Below are 7,132 nucleotides of genomic sequence, written 5' to 3' on the forward strand. Positions count from 1 at the left end.
CTATAACTTGACAGACATTAAGCACATTGAAATTGAATGGGAAAATGTGTCCAAACTTTTGACTGGTACTGTACGTATATCCCACCTGCATACAAAACAGCATTGTAGAACTTCAACTGACAACCAAAGCCTTGAAAAAAAAAAACCTACACTCTACAATCTCGACTCCAACCCCCGATCTCTCTACCCACAGCCGCAGCATTACTTCCCCAAGTTAAACCCCAACGTTTACGGCACCGAAACAACCTCGCGTTTTCTCCAAAGCGTCGTGCAGACTAGAGGACAATAGCAGCTTCGCCTCGGCTCTGTCTCTCAACAGGCTTTTCTCCATCGAGCTGACGGCACAGTAAGTATGATCATTAGACTGGGAGCTTTATGGGCCAGAGCAGATGATGGTTCTTTCTAGTGGATTGGGGAGTGATGAGGGCGTGGGACTCTCAGACCCATAATTAAAAACCTCCAAGGGTCCCAGCAGGTATAGAAGGAAGAAGTGTGCGCTTGTCAGAACATAAGGGCACACTTTATTTAAAGTGTGCTACTCGCCCTCCCCCGGATATCACAGAGACAATTAAAATGCAGAGGAGAGGGTAATTAATTATGATCCCCTTCGCTGGCTTCGAGACAGTGGGTTGAGGTGTGTGTATGTGTTTGTGTGCGCATGCGTGTGCGTGTCTGTGTGCATGTGCGCATGTGTTTGTTTTAATTCCTCGCCTGGCAGGGGTTTCAGTAAAGGCACGCGGTTTGCGAAACGGTTCTGCTTTCCATAAGACGCCTATATACAGAAATGTTTGTTTCCTCAAGCTTCTCCCTTGCATTCCTCACAGGGAGTTTGGCTCTACTTCCATCTTCATCTCCAAGAAAAAAAGAACACAAGTCTCACTTCTCCAAAAGAAGCAGGGAAAGGTACTAGAACGAAGTTGGGGAAAAGACAGCTGTCTATTAGAGACAGGCCGTGTCAGAGAGTAAGAAGACCCTGGAGGGGAGGAGAAGACTTGAGATGGAGTTTAGATAGATGGGAAGTTAAGACGGTACCAAGCGAAAAGGTAAGATCAGGTGAAACGCAAGGTCAAGCCAAATAAAAGGGAGACTGATGGATAAGGGTAAAGGATGTGTTAAGCCACACTACAGAGGGACCTGTCACAGAAAATGGAGGTAGAAAAATGTAAGAAAACAGAAAGAGAAAGGTAGAGAGTCGAGGAAGGCAAAATAGAAGAAGGCAAACATGAGAAAGATGGCATGAACTATGGCTCGATATTAACTGTAGAAGCTTAGCCTATAATGGAGAAAGCAATGAAACTTTATAGCGGGAAGCACTCCATTCATTAAAAAACATTTGTGCGTGACCATTCTTTCCATGCATCCCTTTGATTTCTCAGCTGTGCAGCCCCGCACAGAAATTAGACAATGAATCTTGTCAGTCCCCCCCTTAATGAAACTATCTATTATAATTCTGTACCACCGCATCTCTCTCATAGTCAGACAGAAATGCACATTACTTCCCCCTGGGGAATTGACCTCAAGGCAGCGCTGGTTACGTGGTAATTCAAAATTCAACCTCCAGTGCTGTTCAGGGGTCAGCTTTGTGGTTCGAATGTGAAGGTTGGCATACGCAAGACTTGGACCTGGATCAGCTGTTAAAAGCAGGGTGTCGAACGGGGGGCTCAAAGCCCCATGCTGCTGCACAGGGACATCTGCTCCGTTGCACGATAGTCGTCCATTTAAGATGACATCACCTGAGTGGACACAGCTGGGGAGCCCCTCAGATAATGCATCACGGAACACGAGGAGGGGGGTGGTGAGGAACAAAGGCCGCATCATCTGTTTTCTATATATAACCCTGACCTGTCTGGAGAATGACCAATCTCCCCCCCCCCTCGTCTCACTGTGGTACCTGCAGGACAGGGATTGGTCATTTATCATGGGTAGAGGGAAAGGTGGTGTGGGGAGGAGGGCTTTCTTGTTGGACTCATCCGTCTCATCTTTCCATCTCCTGGGGGAGGAGTAAGAGTCTCCTTGCTGTGTCCAGGGTAATCTTTGAGGAATCTCAGCCTGGCCAGTGAGAGGGGCTGCAGACATCTGGAGGGTTTGCTGTTCTTCCAGAGCTTTCTAATTATCGACGGAGCAGCATGGATTTGACATGGACTCTACGTGCTCACTTCCCATGTTATTACTGCTTGACAAATGAACCTTGATTTATTTGTCATAATTCAGTCTCAGTCTCAAGGGGCTATCCTTTCCATACATTTGCATTAATTTCTGCTCCTCAGTTGGACATTTGTCACAGGAGCATTGCTTACACTCCTCTCCCCCTGTCTAGTTGACCAGTACAGATTGTCAAACGTTTTAAACAAAGAAAAACCAAAAGAAAACAGTCTAAATTATTGACTGGATCATCAGACAGGAAAATCTGTCTGACTTGTGTCAGACTCACACTCAGATTCTGCCAGTCTAGCTGTGGGAACATTCTGTCTGTGTGGATGTACTGGAAGCTGTGCTCTCAGCAGGCCTTGCACTTGATGTACTCTGAGCAGGACTAACTTGGCTTTCCCTCTCTCTTGTTTGGGATTTTGTGCCTACACACTTTCAAAAAGGAATAATGACGGCTAACAATTCACACGTCTTTCACACACACACACACACCTTTTCGAACCCACAGACTGAAATATGCAGACTGTCTATGCAGGTATTGCTTTGGGTCTTTTGGAAGAGTGCGCCTGTATTGACACATCCCCCGCACCAGTTGCTAGAGAAGCAGAAGAGCCAATCAAAACCCTGGAGGAAGAGCTTGTGAACGTCCGTGATGGGAAGATGGGGAAATGGTTTGAAGGCTTGAGAGAAGAAGTGTGTTTCTGTGTCTTTGTGTGTCTGTGTGCCTGTGTGTGTGTGTGTGTGTGTGTGTACGTGTGTGTGTTCCACAGAGGAAGGTAGAGCTCCTTGATGCCGGCTGCAGAGCAAGTTTTTGGCAGGTTTATTTATATGACGGTAAACGAGATCACGCATGAGAGGAAACAAAGGAATGCCTCGCTTGTTCCCGCGCCAGGAGCTTGGCAGTTGATACCTGTTTGACGTGGCGGCATGCCAGCCTATTGAATCCGAATGAAAGAGGCAGCGACTGTGGGTCCTTTGAGCTGCGATGGAGAACTGCTCTGCTGTACATACAGTGCGCAGTGTAAGGAAGTTAAGACGGCTCTAACATCAAGCACTTTGTCATCCCTCATCTCTGGGCCAAGAGCCGGCAATGAGGAGTGAGAGAATAAAAGAAGAGGAGAAACAGGATGTCTGTACCTTGTGTGCCCGGCGAGGTATCCAGGGGGACAGTCAAGGTTCTTCTGTTTGTGTCTGACTTAGAAAATGGAGGGGTAGAGAGGGATTTTGGTCGAACAGGGAACTGTGAATATATATCCAACGTTAATATATATCCACTCAACTGGATATAGTAAAAACCTATATCCAGTTGTGTGTGGTCTTTGTGAACACGTATTTACAGGTTACGCTGATTACAGTAGATATCAAAATCCACATGACAGGTTGGATATTGATCAAACTGGATCGTCAAAGACCTTGCCCACAATCAAAAGATGATTTGCCCTTGTTACCAGACATATGAATTCACATGTTTCCACCCAGCAAAAAAAACCCATCATACTTCACCCACAGAACATAATTTAACAAGAAAATCAATTTACAGCCTTTATAGAAGGAAACCCGCCGACAAAACCTTCTGGCAAACAACCCAGCTGAATGTCAAGCATCTATTTGTGAACACGACCCATCTCATTGCTGAGCGCAAATTGTATTTCCCTGAATATTCGTTCTTTAACAATGCAGAAGAAATAATGTGGCGAGGTCACAAGTGAAGGAGTCTCCCTAGAGATTTGCCCTGTGGGTAAATTATTCTTCTGTAGCATAGAATACGGATACAATTTTAGCAGGCTGGACTGCTCAACCTCACACAAGAGAGAAGGAAAACCTCAGAGAGAGAGACAGAGAGAGAGAAGTGAAGTGAAACCTTCTTTGAAAATTGCAGACTGATTTGAAAAAGACAGCCCATGAATTATAATACCTAATGAAAACCACATAAACCCTGAAGTATCAATTTAAAGTTAAAACCTGCAGTTTGTCGACGAAGCCCCACAATTTGAAACCTTCACATTTCGCTGTTTGACAAACATTGAAATAGAAAGGGAAGTGATATCAAAAACAATTATCAAACTAAAGCAAAATGTGAGCATTAGCATTGGACATGATAGGCCAGTTACATTACAGCCATGTGACATGATAGGCCTGTTTTATGATAGACCAGTTACGTGATCTGTCTGTGAGATGATAGGCCAGTTACATGACAGGTCTGTTTTATGATAGCCCGGTAACAACCACATGTACAGCAGGGACTTCCATTGCTTTTTTTCTGCAGCCTCCTATACAGTACTGTCAGAAACTCACTGGCCTGTATCTCCCACAAAATAACAATCCAGCTCCTTTGTCAACACAAGGCTTCCTATTACTCAGAATTACTATGACCACATCCACAGGACTCGCTCTCTTCCTGTGGTGTCAGAGAGCGGGGAAACCTGCGTGGGTGGTGACAGTTAAGCCCTGTACACCTCACCGGCGCCGCTGAATCGACAGGACGGGTGTTTTGAAGCATACGTGTGAAACTCTGCCCATAGGTGACGGCCGTCCCCGGCCATATGGCGGCGGCGCTGGGTACCCTGGCACCGCTCCTCCACCTGGTCACACCTACGCACCGGGGAGACGGCGGTGACAAGCGCACCTCACCCCACGCGTGTCACAACACCTGTGCTCACCTTCTGTTCGCCTCTCTCCGCCGCGCGCGTTCGCCGTGGGCAGGCGAGACAACGGCGGTTGGTGCCTGTCTGAGAGGTGGTTCATTCAGGCGTTCAGCCCACAGTTGATTCGAATGGAATCGCGAGTCAATATAGGAGAAGAGCAGCTTGTTGCGATTCAGTGCAGTGAAGGATGATGTAATGTTATTTTTACACCCAACACTTTACCTACTGTATTTAACATGTGGTTCAACTGCGAGTACCAGCAGGATTGAAGATGACTCATAGAGGACTGCTGGAATATGTTTGTGTGCAATTGAGAGAGCGAGAGAGGGAAATTGTCCGTGCGCGTGCACATGCTTGTGCAAGAATGGGCATGTGTGTGTGTGAGCACGCCTGCGTGTGTGAGAATGTGCGTGTGCCCGTGTCCATGCACGCGCACCTGCGTGCGGCCGTGTCCATGCACGCGCACCTGCGTGCGCGAGATTGTGCGTGTGTTGTTCTGGCCCACAGGAAACTTGGACAGAAGCACTAACCTGTGCAGGGAAAGGGCAGGGGGTTGATGATATGAAATCACACCTCCATTCAATCACTCCAGATGCCGTGATGCACTGACCACAAGCACTGGCTTCAAGCTGGTGTGCTGGGCAGAGAAAGTACCGTCATGTGAAAGTCTGTGTTTTTTCGACAGCTGAACAGCTCAGCCTCAAAAGCACTACTGATGATCTTTCCTATCGTCCTCTATCCTTGACGAATAGTCGTCTCTGACGATGCTCTGCACCTTTTGCCTCAGCCTATCGGCTCTGGCGAAGGAGATTCCTCTGTGAATCTCTCCTCTCGAGCTTTCGTTGTTTGATCTCTCGCCCTGCTTGTAAAGTGTAGTGTCTGCTGTAGAACAATAACATGTTCACTGTCCACACATCTCATTTAAAGGGAGTTCAAAATAGATTGCGGCAATGTCCTTCTTCCATGATATAAACGTCTGGCGAAGCATTTATGAGAGAAGCCATGTCATTGCAAAAAATGTTAAGGTGGCCGGTGGAAGGTCGTGTGAAAGACATCGTTCACGGATATTCCATAAGCCTTTGCTAATCAACTAATAGATAGTCCTGTAAAAATATACTTCTCTTATTGCCTGAGCATACAGGTGAAATACTGTCGCTGTAACGAGCAGTAAAAATCATCAACACATTAAAAAAGGATACGGAGTAGTCAGTCGTTTTGCATTCATGTGTCGTCTCACAACCCTGGAGGCATAAAAACTGTGCTGAACTCTTCTGCCAACGTCCTTGGAATGTTTGTTTTGGGCCAGAAGAGAGACAGTAGACTCTCAGTCAGACACTTCCTCTGTCACTCAGCATAAGAAACGTCCGTCACGAGTTGAAGAGCACCAGCAAGGCTCTCCGGGGTTTCATCCCATCAATCATAAAGGCACACACACGCACACACTCACACACACATAGTTCATTGTTTGCGCAAAGCAGACTCCAAAAGAGCATGTGAGGACAGCATGTCGACGCCTCGCTCCAGACTAGTCAGGAGTCCGTTGAGGACTGTCTTCAAACGCTTGCTCAAACAAAAGTGTGCCTGTCGGCGCGTGTGGTCGAATGCGAGTGTGTGTGTGTGTGTGTGCCATACTCCATGGTTGTTATTTAGACAATAAAACACTTTCTGTTTTGTCTCTATGGTCCAGGCCACTGGATTTGAAGTTCCTATAAACTAACTGAGAGAGTCAGTCGGAAGAGAAAATATGTAATGACTTCCTGCTGCTTAGCTTGGTAGCTAGACTGCAAAAGGTCTGCTGCTGTTTGATGCCCCAGGCCTTCAGTGGCCTGCAGTAAGTTAATCAACTCTGCAGTCCATACTGTACCAGAGTAATTAAGAGCTGAGTCTAGTTCACAGCTGGATTCTCACAGAGACACAGTGAAATGTTTTCTTCTGTGGAAGAATGCCTGGTGTTGCAAGAGTCTAGTGACACTGATTGGTCACAGTCTTCAAGAATTGATGTAGATTGGTCGCAGAATTTGTTCAGTCAATGTATACAAAGGACATCGGGGCACTTACTTAGCAATACTACTTGCTTAATAGTACCAATGGCAAATTGGTCCCATACTTTTGCCACCAATAAAATGGGAGAGGGTGGATGAACCTGAGGGTGATGAGGATTGACAGCCTCAAAAGAAAATCTGTGTCTGTGTCATAATATGGCAGCTTCAGTAATGTTTCAAATCCAAAACGGAATACTGTTCTGGAACAACAATAGTTGCTACAGTCCCATTACTGGTGAAAGGCTTTGTATGTAGTTGTGCCTTTCCAGACATTTAAGTGTGTACGTGTAGTTGTGG

This window comes from Osmerus mordax, chromosome 4 (assembly GCF_038355195.1).
Source record: "Osmerus mordax isolate fOsmMor3 chromosome 4, fOsmMor3.pri, whole genome shotgun sequence".
In the NCBI taxonomy this organism is placed as follows: domain Eukaryota; kingdom Metazoa; phylum Chordata; class Actinopteri; order Osmeriformes; family Osmeridae; genus Osmerus; species Osmerus mordax.